At 41.0% G+C, this 19,624-nt stretch overlaps 1 protein-coding gene across 2 annotated transcripts in view; it reads left to right on the forward strand.

The window, feature by feature from the left end:
- The first annotated feature begins 8,245 nt into the window (after positions 1 to 8,245).
- MAPRE2 (microtubule associated protein RP/EB family member 2) overlaps positions 8,246 to 19,624 on the forward strand; it is a 71,902-nt gene continuing 60,523 nt past the window's right edge. Inside the window, exon 1 of one of the 2 annotated variants that reach the window (XM_064706066.1) lies at positions 8,246 to 8,307. The gene's annotated coding sequence lies outside the window, so the exon portion shown is untranslated. The remainder of the gene's footprint in view (positions 8,308 to 19,624) is intronic. The other variant, XM_064706068.1, reaches the window with a different exon arrangement.

The raw sequence follows: 19,624 nt of genomic DNA on the forward strand, positions 1-19,624 counted from the left end.
GGGAGCACCTGTTATGATCTGTGCAGGACAAATGAGGTGATGCTACACACCCTTCCATGTCCCATCAGCTGTCACATGAGCACCTTATCTAATCAGAGGTTTACATTTCTACAAATTATAGCCTTAAAGTCTTCATAGGTTTGTACATGCATAATTGACTGCAGGTAATCCATTCTGCTCACTCAAGGCAGGCATCCAAGAACTCTTACCTGCTTCACCAGTGCTATAAAGAGAAAAACTTTTGGATTTAGATTTATGTATTAAATATTATTTATTATACATATATTTCTAAAGTATACATGTATTAAGGTATATGTATACTATACATATATTCTATATAGTAAACGTTTTATATAAATATAAATGTATACTATATTAACATATAGTATACATTATGTATACTATGTATACTATATGTATAAATGTATACTATATTCATATAGTATACATTTTCATCTAACAGCTGAAATAAAAATCAAGTTACAAGACTTGAGCTGCTTTAAGTATTGCTACTGATACTGGAATCTGTCTTTACATCTTTGAGTTGGTCCTCTTTTTATGTACAGAAATTTAAGGTAGAGAAAGGTGCCAGAACTGTTAAAATGGCTAAGATGGCAGTTCACACCCTCACTCTTTCCTGGGCTCTCTTTCCTGGGTAAGGCAAGCAGGCAACAAGGAGCCTGCAGTGATACTTCTACATGGAATCACTGGATGACTCTGGTTGAAAGAGATAATCTTGTCCACTCCTGTTCTAAGCTATCCCAAACAGATCAAGTTGCTCAGGAACTTGTTGAGCTCTGAATATCTCAAACATTCAGATTTTCCAGCCTCACTGGACCCAATGTTCAACCACTCTCATGATGAAAACACTTTTCCTAACATGTAATCAGGATTTTCCCTGTTGAAACTTGCCTGTTGCCTCTTGCTGTGTCTGTGTGCCTTTGAGAAGATCCTGGCTTCATCTTCCCTACACCCTCCCCTTTAGTAGCTGAGGGCTGCAGTGATACATCCCCCACACACCTTAAACCTTCTCATGTTCAGGCTGGACCAACCCAACTCTCTCAGGCTCTCCTGTATCACACACTCCATCTCCTTGACTATCTTGGTATGGTAGGCTGGGCTCCAGAGTGTCTGTCACTGGTTTGTGGCTCCCCAGTACACAGGCACTGCACTTCTGCAATCCCTGAGTACAGCAATTACTGTCTTGGATCTGCAAGCCCAGCTCAGTGTAGAGCTGCCCTCCTTTACTGCAAGGACATTCTGCTGAGCATTTTCCAATGTGTTGTCAATTTTTCAATTTGACCCCTCAGGTCTTTTTCTTTTTTTTTTTTTTTTTTCCCCTCTGAAGTTTGTCTCCAGCTGGCTGGGACCCAGCAAGGTCATTCCTTCCCTAGGGCAAGAATTTGCATACTTGATTTCCAGACCTGTTGTCCTCACCTCTTTTCTGGTCTGATACATGCACAGCTCTTGCACTGCTCTGGAGAACTGTTTTACTTTTTAAAGGAAGTTACTGAATTCTGTAACTTAGCAAAGACACCCAGTTGGTAAGTTTAGACAATTTGTAGGCAAAGTGCTCATAGTAAAGCACTAGGTTAAAACAGAGGGTTGGTAGGAGAATTTATCCCCCTGTCTAGCCACCTAAGGGATTTTTGCTGAATGTTCTCTGATGTGCTAAATTTTCTTCACTCACTGTAAAGAGAGATCTGAAAAACTAATCCAGTAATAGTGGGGGATTCAGCCCATTTAATCTCAAGCACCTGAACTGATCTACCTGCATTTTTCTCAGCCATAAGTTACTTTTTGAGTTAAAACATCTGTCTTTTAAACCAACTTGCTCTTCTAAATGTTTTCCTGGTGCTGAAGTTGGTACATTTTATATCCCTGAGGCAATTTTGAGTGTCCCTCAGACGCTGCATAACACTCCTATGGAAGTTCTCTTTGGACACTTCCTACTGTGCTTGTTCAGCAGGCTCATTTTCAAAGATTGTCAGCTTGGATAATTCAGCTTATTACTATTATTATTATGCCATCAGGACTCCTCATGTTAACCTTGGGATTTGCTGTTTTAAAAGAACTTCAGAAAATTGCTCAGGTCAGAACACAAAGACAGGCACTTTTTTGTGTCTTTTTTTTTGTGCCTTTTTTAACTTTTGAATATATATTTTAATGCTTTCCCCCTTGAACCTTCTTTTCAATTCTAAACTGATGATGAATCTATATAATCCAACTACAAAATGAAGCCTAAAATTGAGTACAGGAAATGCTAAATCTGGAGGCTGGTGGTGAGTTGACCTGGAGCAGAGCAGCTGCTGCTAGCTGTCTTCCATGTGTCTCTTACTCCCTCCACGTTGAACAGGAGAAGGCTGATGTGTGTTCTGCCTTAGCTCTGTATATCCCCCAGGCTTTAGGCCATATCTGAGGAGTCTGTGTCTGCTTTCAAAGCTTGATCTTCCCCCCCACTCAGTGGAGTTATTCCCTGTGCCTGTTTCTGGCCAGCAATACCAGCCTGTGAGACAGATACTGTCGTCTCAAGTAGTGACACCACAGTGTTGATGGGGCCTTGCTGGGTACTACAAAACCCAGGAACTGTCCCATATTTGCTTTTCTAAATCTGAAAAAGAAAAAAAAAGGTGACTTTAAAATTAGATCCCTTTTTGCTTCTCCTTCAGAGTGGATGGGATTCAGAGCTCTAGCAAAACTGCAGGGCAGCCCAGAGACATAAATAAGGAGCAAACAGTTAAGGCTGGAATGCCTTAAGGCAATATTATTGCCAAATTCTTCATCATGGGAAACCTTAGTCAATGCTGGCTTTTCTTTCCTCTCTATAAAACATGCATCATCACAGCATAATTTTGTTTATAAGGAAACATTAAAAAGAAATTGGTTAAATTATTCTAGTGCATGAAACTAAGCAGAAACCTGATCAACTCTAGTTATTTTTAAACCAAATGCTTTCTGTAAGATGATATTCCAGAAAAAAACCCTTAAAACATAATGCATGAGTACATCTAGAAATGCATTAGTAGCAAACTGCAGACATGCACCAAACAAAATTGGTGGTTTTGTTGGATGTAGAAGTCACGACACTGCCACTGCCAAGTGGGACAGACTTTTAGTTCTGTGATAGAAATTGAAATGTATACATCAATGGTCTGAACTAAATTTTAAAGAAAAGGATGCCTCAACTAATTGAAGGAAGATTGTTTTCTCCAAATGGAGCAAAGAGAATTTTTTTTTTTTTTGAGATAAGTGAGATGTGGCAACCTGCTGCTAAGTACAAAGAGTGATAAATACACAGTCTCATCTGGTCATCCTATTAGGTCTGCCACCTACTGCTGGGTATACTGGTTTGGCACTGCTTGTCATGCAAAAGAAAATGTTTGCCAAATCTGTCACACTAGCTAAGTAAAATCACACAAACTGAGCTCTGTTACACCCTTTCCAAGTTGGAAGATAATTACTGTGTCTCAGAGTTACTGGGCAGGAAGGCAGTGAAGGTATTTACTAATAGGAGGAGGACAGGCAGGCTGCTGCAAAAATGTAAGTGTCGCTGCATTTGGCTGGAGCTTTGAAACCAGCAGTGTCTGCAAGTCACTTGGACCATGGAAATTCCCCTCTACAAGAAGCTGAGGAGGGACAAGAGAGGACAGTAGAAATGACAGAAATTGGTTTACTGCTCTATAGGAAGAAAAACTGAAAGGCTTCCCAAACAGAGTAGAAGTCTTCCTGAGAAAGAATGCATGCTCTTTCCTACAAAGTTGCTAAGTAGGACAAGCTTGGATTTACTTTATATGTAAATGACCAAAAAAAGTTTGTTTGCTTTGTAAATGAGAGGGAGGAAACAGAGTCTTATAAGAAATCTCTAGGACCTTTTTTGTGCCAGTAGATTACTTGAAATCAGAGCACTGGAGAGAAGCAGAACCACTGGGACAAATCCGTGTTTGGAATGGGAAGAGCAAAAGAGGTGGGAAGCGCTCGGTGTCAGCATCTCACATCTTCTGGGACTGCCTTCCTTGTGAAGCACTCTGGGTCAGACTGGGTTTCTTGTAGTTCTGAAGCTGGAGTTAGTGTTAAACTCAGCTCTGTTTCTTGATTTCTTTGCTTTGGGTCCTTGCCTTTGTGCCTTCCCTGTAGTGCACAGAGCCGAGGCCAGAATAGATGCAGAGAAATTACTCAGGAACAGTGAGGCAGCACAGGGCTGGGCTGTTACCAGCAAGCTGAGAAATCTGCCAAACTGTGAAGTAGATGGGGGTTTTTGTTTTGTTTTTTGTGATTCATGCACAGCTCATAAAAACAGTCGTTCTTTCCTTTGACACTGGAAGCCATAAAATTAATGTTTCTGTTCATCTTTTCAACAGGAAAGCATATGTAAATAGTGATATACATGGTTTTCTGATTTACACTCTGAGTTTGTCCATTTCTGTAATTTGTCAAGCTATTCTCCACTCAGTAAATGCTTGGATAGCAGCCACATGGGGTTGCTTGAATTCTTCCAGTTGCTAAAAATAAGTTGGTTTTGAAGTTTTTTCTGTAAGTGCTGAGGATATTTGAGGCAATAATCAGTGACTGTCAGCCCATATTACAAATTGTTTCATACAACATCACATTTCCAGTCTTTGGCAGGGAGAAGAAAATAGATCTGTGCAGTATGGAAGAAAGCATCCAGTACACAGAGAGACAGTAGCAGCAGACAGGGCTCAGTGCCCACAGGGGAAACACAGTTTCTGGAGACAAAGTTTTGAACTAGAAGGCTTTTGATTTAAATCACTTTAATTACATTCTGTCCTAATTTTTCCTCCTTGGTCCTCCAAATTAACAACTATGGATACTACTTTTCATATTACAATTGTAGTATATGCCTCTGGATGCTGTTCCTTGTTTATTACAGATTCTCTGATGTACTTTCTTCTTCCATTTAGTTGCTTTGCTTTCTACTTGCATTCTCATATCCCTCTTTCCCAATTCTTGTTTTGTTTGGGGTGCTTGTTTTTTTTATTTGGGTTTTTTTTGGGTCAATATTCATTCAAATTCTATTCAATGCTTTACAGCATTTCAAGTGATATTATTATAGAAGCCCCTTCTGCATCAGTTTGTGTCGGTAGGTTCAGCACTGTTGGTGCAGGAATAGCTAGTGTGTACAGGGAGAAAAAATACATGGTGAGACCAGGTGAGCCCTAGAGAGCAGCTGAATCCACAGGACACCCCAGGATCCCATAAACTGTGAACTGTAAAAGTTTGCCAAACCTGCCCAAGGCCTCCACTAGCACTCAGTATCAAACAGGATATGTAACCCAGCAGCATCTGAAAAAGTGGCAAAGGCAGCTACAGAGCTGCATACACAGCTGGTGAAGGAGGGGAAGGGACCCCTGAGGAACTCTCTGGAAACCAGTGGCCCACCAGTCCAACCCCCCTCTCCTGGGTTTCACTTCCTGACTGTAGCTGTAGCAGGATGAAACAAGGGGTGGGATGGGGAGAACAGAATGCATGATGTGAACAGTCATTGGTTACTAATAAAAGCTACTCGATTCTATTAATAACAGCTAAACTCAAAAGCATTTTATTATAAACATTGGTCTATTTCCCCCAATGTAATTCACTCATCAGGGAAATGGATAGTCTAATGTAGGGAACTTGCAGCTATGGGTAACTTTACACATACCTGCAAATATTTGCATTACAACAACATAGAGCAAATAATAAATTTCTGCCCTAAAAAAACCCCCATAATCATATTGACCTCTTTCACTATATACAAAACTACTCTTTAAATTACTCTTAATTTTTTTTCTGTATCCTAAGGTCTTTTCCATTTTCCTGATCCTCTACATCTTCATGCTTCTGCATTTTACCCCTTTTGCCTAAGTTTTCCAAGGCAGAAGAAAGAATTTCTTTAGGTGTATTGATAGATGACTGTTTAGGAGATGGGAACCTACTTTAAAATCAGTTCAGCCTGTGTTTGTTGTGGAGTTTTGAGGAATTGAATTGTGCTTGCTGGCTTTTGTAGAGTGGTGATGTGATGCCAGTGTGTGTAGCTGAGAGCTGTGCGTGGCCTGCCATGAAGTAAAAGGACGTGGCATCCTTTTCTCTTTGCCTTCATTGCACATCTTTAACCCTCCACCCTTTCAAAGGAGACTCCAGCTCTCCGTCCTTACCTTCCTCACACCCACACTGACTAGGACCTCTACTGCATTCCTTTGTCCACCTCAACTAAATTCCACCCTAATGATCTGGTGTTTCCTACCACTCCCTTGCCTGGTGCTGCTGAGGCCTCTGGAGCCAGCAGGACGGGCTGAGTTGTTGGCATGGCTCACGGAGCAGGTGGAGACCTGGCAGTGCTGCTGCACACAGCAGCAAGTGCCAATTATCTCATGTGGCCACGGTGATTGCACTGCTCCCTGCAGCTCAGGTGAGTGCCTGTTTGCAGGCAGAAAAGCAGGAGCTGTTGCTGAGATGTGCCTCTTTGGCTTACCTGTGCAAGCATCAGCAGAATCAGCTTCCAAGTTTTAGGGACTTGTGCTATGAGGAGTTTTTAATTTGAGACAATATAATGAAGTTCAGCATGGTGGTGTTACTTAAATCCCTCTCAAACTGAGGTCTACATACTGAAGACAATTAAGTACCTCTGTCTTCAATATGCTGTAAATATCACACTCTTCAGAAAGTATAGCATGGAAAACATTCCATGAGTGTATTGAGTGTCATATTTCTAACAGGATCACTATGTCTGGCCACTGCTGCTGCCTGTTAGAAGTTCTGGTCAACACCTCCTGGTGAGAGATGTCTTTTAACCATTATCTCAGCTTGTAAGGATGGGACACTCTTGTTGGAGTAGTGCTGTCAGATCCCAGCTTAACTTCAGAGGGGCACTACTTGGCCAAAAGCCAATATACCATGATGGATTTGCCAATAGAATGCCTGAGGTTTTTCAGCTGTGCTGGAATAACTTTCCACATTAAACAAATGGAGGAAAATCAGTACATTGAAAAGCAAAGCTTAAGAGGCTTGGAGAGATTCAAAGAAATGAAACAAAAACATGTTTAATAGCTAATTCCCATTCTGGTTTGGCTTTAAGGTAGCTGCAGCTTTCCAGTTTGCTAGCAGCCCTCCTAAGTTCTCTGCCAGGATGAGTCACAGCTTCTGGAGCTGGGATCCAGTCCTTTAGACAAGCCATCTTTAAAGGTCTGATTACCTTTTCCAGATGATAGTGAAGTATAGTGAGAATTGCTTAATGTTTTCCTCCTCTTAAAACAGGGGTTTTGAGGAATATAAATTCACCTCTGGGAGCTTCTTACATCCCTTGGTCCCTGGTTTAGTCCGAGTTCCCCTGGGATCCTGTTTGGTGTGGTTTCCTGCTGTTATGCAGAGATAGATGTCTTTGGAATACTCCTCCCTGCTGGGCTGTCTCAACTAGTTGACTAGGAATGCAAAACAAGCAATAACCAGAGCCCTGGTCTGACTATAAACCATTATTTACCTGCTAGGAGTGGTATTTCCTGCTGACTGAGGAGTTGAATTAAGAAACTTAGCCACCACGTAACCATAGTATGTAATTCGGGGCACCAGCTGACACCCGTACATGGCTGCTCCACCTCATGTTTCTGTAGTCTGCAATGTACCACTTGAGAGAACGGATGTGAGGACAAATTTAGCATCCATAAGCAATTCCCTCCAGGAACACAGAAGCGAATAGGCCTTAATGTGGCTGCTACAAGGGGGCAGCACCATGATTTCATTGTTAAGTGAGACACTTCAAAGGACTGCCAGCGTTTTTGTGCTGTATTGGCAAAAACACAGGCTTTCCTGGATTACAGTTACTGTGCTTCTCAATGGCAGATTTTTTTTCCCTCTGAAAAGCTGTTCAGGCAAGTGCAGCAAGGCTCCAGTTGCATGACACAACAGTCATAACTGATTGCCTGTGCTCGGAGGAAGCCTGGTTGGATGAAGAAAGACCAGTGTGCCTGGAAATCATGAATAAACTCTAAATGCAGCACTGCGTAAGGGAGCTCATAGACCTGCTACTATATCAGGGGGCATCTGATTGTTGTGCAGATGTGTTGGACACTGAGCCATTGTGAGCACAGCTGAATTAGGGCATTGTAATGAAGGATTTCTACTCATTTCAATTTTCAGCACACAACTATTGCATCACTGCTCAGCCAAGGCAGACAAAGACTATCCAGTGAATCTTGTTTTTCCCCCCCCTCCTATTTGGTAGCTGAACTAAAGATTCCATGTTTTCTTTCAGTGCCAAATTGCTGCAAGGAACAATTCAAGCCGGCTACCAGGGAAAGTGTTTGGATGCCCAAAGTAAGTGTGTTTGTGCATTTGTGGGTTTTTTACCTAAGAACTTGTGTTTGATGTCTGTAAGGCAGTAGCTAGATAAGTTTGGTATCAATAACAAGTGATATTTCTTTCCATCCTCTTTGACTATGTAATAGTCGTGAAACAAAACTGATGAAAGCTACACAAGAGGTCACAGACCTCTTAATTAATTAATTAATAATTTTATAATTAATAATTTTATAATGGATTAATAATTTTATAATGAGTAATTTGGGGGTTTTTTTGCTGGAATAAGAAGGAAATGGTGGCAGAAAGAAATTAAAAATAAAAAAAAAGAGGTGGTCAATGAGTGACTTCTCTCTTCTGCTTAGAAGATTTGAGAAATTGTATCCTTTTCTGCTTTTGTTTTGTTAACTGTTGGCTCTTCTGCACTTTATTAGTGCTACCATCATAACGATAAACAGAAAAAGAGCAGATTACATGAAACACAAGTAGAGAGTTAGCAATTAATGCCACATAGAATTCGTAAGGTGCTGTCCCTTTTTTGATCCCAGCTATGGGAGTTTAACTTCAACCATCCAGCCTTGAGCTTGGCATCTGTGAAATGTGCTCAGGAAGTCACCTGAGGAAAGTGATACCAGACCAGTGATATCAGACAGGAGGCCCACAAGGTGGCAATGTTTAGAAAGCCTTCAGAAGGGATGTGCCCTGAACAGATCCGTGCTTCCTGCCATTGCCATCACTTGCTGTCCTTGTACCATTTCTGCAGCATAGCTGCTGTTAAACAGAAAATGCCAGTGTTGCCAAAATGGAGCATAGGACAGCTGGTACTAAACCTCTTGTTTGAACGGGTTCACCATTGGGAGTGCTCACCATGCTCTACTGGATACCATTCCTGCCTTTTCCCTTGGAAGGAATGTGCTGCAGTATTAGTGGTTTGCAATAGCTTGAGGCTTCTTTATGCATAGCTAGTAATAAACATATGCATGGCACTGAAATGATGCTCAGGTTGTGTAATGAAGGACTTCCATTTTCAAAACATACTGCTGCATTTTTGCTAATGCTTGCAAAGCTGTTACAGTGTGTAAATAAATGCTAACTTTGGATGTAGGAGGCAGCTCATTTTGTAGTGATACTTTGTGCTTCACAGCTAGAAGTGAAAAGACTTGCCTTACTGTGAAACTGGAGGGTTGCTACTGGTTATGTAATGCCCTAGGGAAGGAAAAAAAAAGGAAAAAAACCTAAATATGTTTGCAGAAAGATTTTTCTAGATACCTGATAGGTGTGAGAAACTATTCAGGAAAAGTTCTGTGGTAAATACAAGAATTGCCAGCAGCAATTGTTCACCAGTGCAGACACAGGTGAGTAGAAGAGGGACAGTTAAACCAGGAGCCGCATAGTCCAGACTCATCAGATTGCAAACTGACTTCAACAGCAATTAGCAGACATGTGGGGCTCAAGTGTACTTAGAGATTCTCAGGACAATCAGCCTATAATTTAGTCAAAGGAGGCTCGTATGCCTCAAGGATGAAACAATAAATCTCGACTACAGGAGGCATCTCAGAGCAAGAGCTAGGAAAATTCAATGTTCTCCCCCATGGATGCAGCCCTTCCTGGGCAGGTGCTGCAAATGGAAGGGCAGGAGGACAGTGCCCTGTGCTGAGCCTCAGAGGCTTTCATCTGTTGCTGTCTGCTCTGGCACGGAGCAGAGGCCGCTCCCTAAAGTCAGGCTTTGTCACTGCAGTTATGCTGGCATTGTCACAAGCACTTGGAAACAACAGGAAATCTAAGGAAAACTGTGAGCATGGAGATAGTGCACAACCACCAAGTGGACATTTATAAAAGCAGACTGCATCCCACCTGTCTAACAGCAACTTATCTGACGTGTGCAGATTTCCTGCAATGTGTAACCCTTTCTGCAAAGCAACAGACAGCTTTCCAGTGTATTCCCAATGGATTGCTGCTCACTGTTTAGCCTTTCCTTTTCAAATCCTTTAGTCCTTATGGCCTATTATATATCCAAATGAAGATCTAGTTATCAGCCTTCTAATACCAGAGACTCATTATACTGCTGCAGAATTAGCTGAGCTATTACAATTCCAAATCCCTGTAACATGCTATTATATGCTGGTCTTTGCTCAGGAAACCTTCTGGTCAGGTTTCAGTGGCTTTGAGCCTGACAAATGTGTGTATTTTTTCATGGAGTTAAGTTATACGGACAACAAAATGAGGGATGGATACTGGAATATTCAAGAAATTTTACAGTTCTTGTGTTAGGTGCTCTCATGTGTGGCATGCAGATAAGGGCCTTTTGGCAGCAGCAATTCCCTGACTGATGCACTATCACCAAAGCAATTACAACACATCCTAACATTAGAAAGAAAGGCTGGTTTCTACTGGAACATTAGCTCAGGAGTTACTTGTTAGACTTCAGTTACTGTGAGATAGGGGAAGAGAAAGAAAATACACTGAAAGTGTGTGCATGTGAATATATCTACATGTGTATATAAAGTATGTTTGTATGATGAACTACTAATTCATTAGGTGTTCAGGGCAGATCTGAACAAAGGCCTGTATGAGCTTTTTTCTTCCCTGCAGACATAAATATTCCCTGGTTGCTCATGTTAAAGGTACATGTGCTTACCCAAACCAGGCAGACTAAATAATTGCTTCCTCTCACTCCTTTCTCCTTACCTCCCAGCCCCAGAACTGGTGCAGAGTAAACATAGTTTCTAGATGAGGGCACTTTGTCCCCACTCAGTTCCTTGTTACTTGCTTCCCCCAGCTGGTTTCGAAAATGTCAACTATAGAAGCTCTAATTTTCCTTCAGTCAAAAGACTGAAGAAGCGTGACATAGGTGAACTTCTGGGCTGAGCAGAGTGCTTTTAAAGCATTTTCACTCTGTGTAAACGCCATAAAGTCCCCCAAAATGCAGTGGAAGACATCTGTTGAGGAGTTGGTCCTGCACAGAGCCCAGATGCATTATAGATCCAGCATGAGAAAGCCAGAGCCCTAAAGCCTGAACCTGAGGGAGCAAAGTTAGCCAAATGGAATGTTTGTTTATGGCTGTGCACTCACCAGCCCAATTCCCTTCTTAACTTAGGAATTGGGTAGCTTGGATAGCCTTTTATGGTGCTGTCTGAAGATATTCTGAACTTTGGGGTGATATTTATTTTTCCAGTACCCGATACCAAAAATTATCCCACAGGAGCTCAGCAAAGCAGCTGATGATTCATCAGGAATGTAACATTGCTTTTCAAAAAAGATAACGTGTGGTTTTGTTCAGAGTTAATGAGATCCTTTCCAACACAGAAGCTGTCAACAGCACTGACATACATTTACAGTTACAAAAACACATAGCCTAGTGGTTGGGGCTTTTATTAAATAGAAACCTCATTTTTTACTGTAACAAGGAAAAGGCACTGTTTTCTTGCCACTAGTACCTTTTGTACTCAAAGTGTTAGAAGCCTATTATTATTATTTTATACATAATATAGCTGTTCAGAGGTTACAAAATGGTGCCACTTAATGCCAGGACTGCTGAACTGATAAAATAATCTATATAAAAGAGATACCCTTGTTTCTAGTCATCTTTCATTGCCTTCTGCATCTTGCCTATCAATGGTGCTTCATTTAGAAGCTGGAGAATGTTCATTAAAGGATGATTCAAGTAATTATTTGAGTTTTGCTCCAGCAGACAAAGAAACCATAAAATGTTGGACCTTGAAAATATTAATCCTTGTCAGATATATCAAGTATTTATAGTGCCTGTAGATGCTATAAAAATAACTGTGCAATTTTTCAAAGCAGTTTCTAGATTTTATAAATATAATCTTGCATGTGCCCCTGAGCTGTGGTAGGCACTGGGGAGCTTTCCTGGCCTCTCTTCCCATGCTGCTGCTGAAGCCTGCATCTGCACAGCAGGCATTGGGATACTGAGCTGTGGTGCTCAGGGCCTCCAGCAGCACAGGAAAATCCAGAGGTGGACAGGTTCCAAGTATCAGCATTTTTTAATATTTCTCTGCAATCACTGGAGCTGGAAACTTTGGTTTTCGTTAGCTGGCTGCTTGGATTCTTATACACTTCAGTTGCTCCGTGATCTGCAGCTTGCAGAAAATCACCCTGTGTACTGAGTCAGAGTAATGCACCCTGGCAATGCACAGCACACTAATGAGGTCAGGTGGAAGCAGCACATAAGTTGTTCTTAGAGTAAAATTGTTCCTTATAATAATGGCTTCTTCAACCTTCTTAGACACTTGTTTAGCGCAAGGTCAAGTATGAGAAGGCCACTGTTGTGGAGAGTGCTGTTGTGTTACAGTACAAGGTGGCAAAATTAGAGGTTTTCAGGTCTTGGGACCTAGTAATTTGTTGTACTCAAATCCAAATGTTGTAATCATCTGTAGCATCTTGCATGTCTGCTCCTACCTGAGCCTGGAGCAGGGGCACAGGAACAGGCTTTTGGTGGGAGGTGCAAAGGGGCACAGGGGCAAAGTCAATGGCAGCTGGCTTGAGCCTTAAAAGCCTTAGCTGGAGATCTGCCACCAAAGTGTGCACACCGTGTTAAAAATCCTCTCTGAGTCAATAGACAGGCCAGGTACTTGTCCTGGGTACCATTTACTGTGGGCTGGGTACCATTTACTGTGGGAGCACCAGTTTTAAGCCTCCCAGTACCCATTCCTCATAGAAGGAAGCTGGCACTGCCCCTGTCTTCAGGTTTATGCAGTGGCTTCCATTAGAACTTCATCCTCTTACAGAAGGTCTGGATTTGGCACACCACTAATGACCTGAGAGGGATGTGTGGGATAAATACCTCCTGAACAGCACTACAGGAAACTACCCTTACATCATGTTGTAGGTTTTTAAACAAATAACTGATTCTTGTCTTGTGTCTGTATAAAAGAACAATATTGACTGTGCTCAAGTATTTTCAGGCTTGATCTGATTTCATAGCTAGGATCGTTTTTGTGTAATGTAAGAGGCTTCACATAATCACTCTTTTAAATCTACAGCTTATGTTTGACAAGTGGGTCATTGGTTAATGGAAGCAAGTAAATCCAGCTGTTTATCTTTTCAGTGCACTTTCTGTATGCTCTTGTCTGCTCATAATGGAGACATGTACATTTTTAATGACCCTCCCTCTATTTCAGAGTAGGGGTGTGAGCTTTATCTTATATTTCATTTCTTCTCTATATTCAAATAAAATGAAGTCACAGTATTACTTCTGCTGGTATCCCACCTGATCCACAAGTTTGTGGCAGCAGTTGTGGTACTATTAATTTAATTACTATGTGTGATCCTTTAAAAAATTGTTAATTTGACTTCATGAGAAAAATTTATGTTGGACATTGCTTAAAAGTTTTCTTGCTCCTTTATTTCTCCCACCCAAGCCCCCAGTATTTCTGTGTGTTGCTCTCAAGAGATGCACCTTGCACTAAAGCAGACCAGCAGTAGCTTCCTCCCAGAAAGCTTTAACTCTTAACATTTTTTTGGGTAACTTGAAATTTCAGGGTTTCAGAAATTGCTATGTAAGCCTTCTGTAGGGTCCTAGCATCTAAATAAAGCATTTGCAGCACTAGGTTAATAAAGTGCTCAAAGTATTAATGGAAACTTGATCTAATAGGTCAAGCTGCAAAAGTCCTCTTAGGGAATGTCTGTCAGCAACATAATTTTCATGACACAGTTTTCACATATTCTAATTTTTTTTCAATTCAGACTACTAATATAAGTGTAACATGATTAAAGCTGTCTATGAAAATTATTTTTCCTCTTCATGTGAAAGCTATTTTATTAATAAAGACTTAGCATAAACACTAAGATGATAATGAGCATTAACTTGCCAGGGGAAAGAGTCTGTTTTCCATCAATAAGTGAGAAAACTAAAACTTTCAGATTAGTTAGGGTATTGTGCTAAGTAGCAATTAAATTATACTCAACACTTTCTTGCTCCCAAATGTTCTAGTACTTGCAAACAGAAACTATTACTTTAGAAGTGTGTTACAGGTCTAAATTTTTAACAAGAAGTTTAAAAGCATGCGGGTAAGAAATTCTCAGAAAGTAAAGAGCAGAATTCCTCAGATGCTTGCATTTGGCTGGGAAGGAGCCTGAAATAGCTGAAAGCAACTCTATTTGTCTATGGGAAGACAAACTTCTGTTTAAAAATGTTGTGTGGAATACACGTATTTGCTCTAGCCCAAAGAGGAGGCACTCCCTGATTTCTCGGTGAGCGAGAGATCACAAACAAACCCTTGGCAACCTAGTTTTTCCGAGGCGCTGAGGTGCCTCGGGGATTTCGGCTCTTTGGTGTGTTAATGGCAGCAATGTGTCACACGAGGTGTGTGAATCCCGGCTGTGATGCAGCCTTTAAATACAGGTGTCACTTCTCGGGGTGGCTGCCTGTGAAGGTCCGTGCGGCTCGGCAGGCAGAGCTGCAGCCCATTGCTCTGGGCCGGGATGGAACGAGGAGGAATTCCCTAATGACAGTGTGCTAGCTGGACAATAAGTGTGCCGGGGACTTGTCCCAGGGAAGGAAACCAATTTGACCCAGGTTCTCTGCAGGTGGCTGAGGAAGGGAAGTGGAAATTGCCCAAGCCTATAAAGGATTATGCCTGACAAAGGAAGAGTGGGAAAGAATGGGAGAAAAAACAATGGCGAAACCTCAGGTGTGGAACAAATCCTGAGATTAAAAGGAGGAGGCACTCGTTTAGCTGTAGCAGGGAAGAAGAAGGATTGGATTTGCTTAGCTGCAGAGCTGGAAGTACTGAAAAGATTAGAAAGCCGCCCATGGAAGAAAAGATGCTTGCACAGACTCGTGGTAGTAAGTGTTTCGTGAGAACTGGTCATAACAGCAGGGCCTGTTTCTGTGCTTGTAAAATGAGGAAAGCTGACAGGAATCAGTTTTTGTGAAATGCAATGAATGTCCCAGATAAAAAGCAGCTATCAGGAGAAAGGGGAAGGTTGCACACAAACTGAAAAGCACACCACTTTCTGTGTAACTTCTTGGCATTTGCTAATTTCACGGGCAACGAGACGCCTTGGTTCTGAAAGAGAGTGATTTGAGGTGCACTGTAGGGTCCTGAGGAAACTGCAGAGTATTTTACAGCAAGGCACTCGCTAGGTTTTTGGGCTGGGGCTTGCAATCACAGAAACACTCACACACTACTGAATGACTTGGCAGTGTGATTTTGATCCTGGTCAGGCATGAATGCGCAATGGATTTTTTTAAACGCTAGCTAGAGCATGTAATACTGTTTATGTTGGCTTTTTGCTGGGTGTGGGAGGACAGACACTTTATTAACAGTTTCCTGGGACAAAGTAACTCCTTCAAATCCCAGTTTGTAAAGATCCAGTCTTTGTCAGCTGGTGAAACATTCTTGATCCAGTAAAATTTAATAGACCATCTGCTAGAATAATTACTTTCTTGTGCCAACCTTCTCCCTTCCTCTTTAGCAGTGGTGAGAACCTTGGGCAGGTCAGACAGGTCTAAATCAATTGACTGAAATTCCTTCAAAGTATGTCACTAATATTTTCAGTGCAGAGCAGTAAGAAGGTATATCAGAGATGGAGATTGTCCACTCCCACTCGACTTTACCACCTTTTTACCTTTTTCCAGACACCCCTCCTGAGCCCCAAGAAAGCTAAAGATTCCTCAAAAGCTGAAAATACATAAATAAAGGCTAGACTTAGTCTCTCACATTTCCAAGCCCTTCCAGGCTTTTACCATTTATAACTTGTTTTACTGGTTTTGTTTAAGATACCAGTGTCTGAAGCTCTGATTTTTCCCAGCAGTAACAGTCATAAACTGTACTGTGTGGAAACATGAAAATCCCAAATTCTTCTCTTCTAGAACACTAATCTCACTTTCATTTAATTCAAATTTTGTCATCCTCTGAAAAGATGTAGGAATACAGATTACCTGAACATTTTTGATGCTTTTATTTTGGCTTTCCATAGTCTTTACATCTGAATTCTAGCAAAACAAGCCTAGAAAACTAGCTAACACCTCGATGCTAATGGAAGTGGTAATGGTTCATCTAGAACAGCTCCAGCCAAAGAAATGCATGTGAATGAGCCATGAGACAGTCTCCAGTCTCAATTCCTTTCAACCAGTATTAGAGATGCAGGAATCCTTACTCAAAGCATTTATTGATTACAGCATCCATTTCCAAGTTTTTAGATGAGAGCAGCTCCACAAGGTGTGTCTGAAACTCTGCTTTAGCCCAGTGGACATCACTGAACACAAAGGTAACAGACACTAAAGAACTCCAAATTTTGGGTTAATCTGGAGTTAATGGAAGTAAAAATTCTTTCTCTTTGGAACCATTTCTCACTGAAGTATTTCCTGCTCTCACGGGAGTTTTTTGTTATGTAGAAAGTAGAAAAATGTTCCGGCTATTCGGTGTGAACTTCTCATGGTTTAAGTAAGGAATCCTTTGATGTATACTGAAGAATGCTTCTTTCTAAATAGGAATTTGGGGAGTTTACTCTTTAAAGCAGCTGGATTCAGCTAATTGGATTTAATAAATGTCCACTAAAGCAATTTATTAATTTTAATCTAAGAATTAATATTACAAGTACACAATTAGTCTTAAAATATCTTATTCAAGGGTTTTTGAAATCCTGTTCCTGTGAACATAATTCCTTGTTTTGTAGGCAGTTCTTGAATCTTGAATTAATCCTCTGATTTCTGTTTGATTTCTACAGTAACTATAAAAGGTAACTTTTATGACTGGTCTTTCTAAAGGAAAATACCCACAGTTTGTGGCTCTACAAGATATTCTCTTTAGCAATCAATTCATGCACTAATGGTTAGATTGAATTTGCAAGTACACTTGCAAATTTCCAAGTACACTTAGCGGACAAAGACTCCAAGATTTATTTTATTCTTTCTCACAGGCACAGAACACTTTTTAAAATGTTAAATGTGAGCTCTGAAATATAAATATGTCTGTATATTTAAAAATAGACTTGAATTACCTCATAGGGATGTGGTCCATGCACATTGTGTAATTGGGACAGCCCTCTTTTTTTTTACCCTCTTTATCTATGTCCCTCCAGGGAAGGCAAATAATCAAGACTTTGCTTAAAGTGGCAACACTAGAATCCCCAAGGGTAGGAAGCTCATTCTTTGTCTACAGGATGTCTGGAGTGATAAGTAGCTGTTTTAATATAACTTATGCAGTGTTTCTTTGTCCTGACAAAATTATCATTTGCTGTTTGTCATAGTGAGTTTAAATGCCCAGAAATATAAGGTATAGAATGAGCTGGTGGGATGGTGGTGGGACAATTTATTCAGGGCTGCATAAACAAAGAGAGTCTATAAAGTTACAGCTTTGAAATTTTACCTGAAGTGATTTTATGACATTCTGTTTTCCTTTGGGTTGATCAGTGCTGTTGACAGTATGTCAGGAAAATAGGAAACACCAGTTCTGCCTAACCCAGGTCAGCTTGAAACTTACCATGCACTTCATCACATCTGATATATGTTTGCTGGGTTAGGAACCCTGCTGTTGCTGACCCCTTTACAGATGTCTCTGTGTGATGGGTTATTGTCACAGGCTAGAGCTGTGCTCTAGTTTAGGCTGGCACAAGCCAGTGCTCTCTAATAGGCATTCAGTTGCAGACAACTCACTTGTACTTCTCACAGACAACATGCAGATCTGGATCTCCTAAATCTTCCGTTCCTAATCTGCTAAATGCAACTTTAGAAATTAGGCTGATTCTGATGCAGCCTAATTAAGTATGCTCATGGTTATACCCATCTTGCTGACCTTCCTCATGCTGGAATAAAGCACGTCACTGTACCTTAATGAATTGGGACTTTCCTGAACAACCAAGGTGTGTCCAAGACTCAACAGAGTAATTTCTTTTAGCTCTTTCCAAACTTTCTTACTGAGTTGCTTTATTCACTTATTTTCAAATTTAAACACTGTTGGCCAACTCCTTCAGGAGAAAGAGACTGTTTCTACATGGATTTCTTATAAACACAGTGCTAGAACTGATTTTAATCTACAGTGTGTAAATCTGTGGCTTTACAGAATTCTGTTAATCTTTGTTGTGATAAAGGAAGACAATGAAAATAGTTAAATTAGAAAAGCAGACTACATTGCTCAAGACTGCTGTTTTCCAAAAGTTATTGCTACCTTCCCACTGGTTTCTGAAATCTAGTCTCAGGTTTTCTTTCCCCAGCGAAAAAAATGCACTTGTGACAGGAATGGTCGTGAAACTCCTCAGAGAAGTGATGTACAAAATACTTACACTGGCATGATGTTTGCTGCAGTTTGTAGCTGGGCTCTATTCTGAGAAGACTGCAAGCAATATGACACTGACTCCTTTATGAGCTTGAACAGAGATGTCAGAGATGAGGGATGCTTGCTGGCCACTCTAGGGTTAAATGTGTTTTTCTTAGTCTCACTCCCTATTCCTCCCACCTCCCCAAAGTTATCCAAGCAGTGGGGAATTTCTGCAATCATTAATTGTATTTATAGTTTGGCTATGTCATGAAATACTCCCTAAAACTGTGTGTGTGGGGCTTTTTTATCCCCTCAAAAATGTATCAGCAGAAGTCACTAGCCTGGCCATCACCTCTGCTGTCAGAGGCTATGCATTGATTGCGTATCAGCATTAAAATAGTTATAATTTATTTCCACATTAGCTGCCAAATATAAAATTCTGGCTTAAGTATGCCTGAGGTCTTTCTAATGCTGCATTTTGGGCTTTTAGAGGATTTTACTCTCAGGCATTATAAATTAGTCTTCATGGCCTTCCTACTGCAGTAACTGAGGCTTAGAGCAAGTAAAGAGAGAGGAACTGAAAACAAAAGCTCTGAAGAGGAAGGAGGAACCAGATTTTGGAGAATGATGTTTAGGCCTATTCCAGCACTTAGTAGTGTTACTGGATACTTAGTATCCAGAACTTAGCTAGTGTTCTCTCTGCCTGGTTCACCACAGCAGATATCGAAGTCCTGGAATGCATGTGATGCAGTAGAGCGGTGCTTTTGGCATCAGCAGTACACCTGGGACTTGCTGTGTGGCTAGAATGGCAAAGGAGTAGGTGGTCTTGAGAGGACGTGACATCTCCATCCTTGGAGATTTTCAAGATTTGGATTGATTATGATCATGTCACCAAATGTGACCTGATCTCATATTGGTGATGATAATGCTCCAAGTGGGAGACTGGACTGGATGACCTCCACAGGTCCCTTTCAGCCATTGCCTCTGTGGTCTCAGTGCTGAAGATCTATTACATCAGGTTTTGTAATTCCACCCTTCGGCATTAATTGCTTTCCTGGCTCTTAGCTTTGCTTGGTCAGCATATCACTTGTGAGTACCAGATTTCAGTACTT

The sequence above is a fragment of the Zonotrichia leucophrys genome, chromosome 2 (genome assembly GCF_028769735.1).
Source record: "Zonotrichia leucophrys gambelii isolate GWCS_2022_RI chromosome 2, RI_Zleu_2.0, whole genome shotgun sequence".
Taxonomy (NCBI): Eukaryota; Metazoa; Chordata; class Aves; order Passeriformes; family Passerellidae; genus Zonotrichia; species Zonotrichia leucophrys.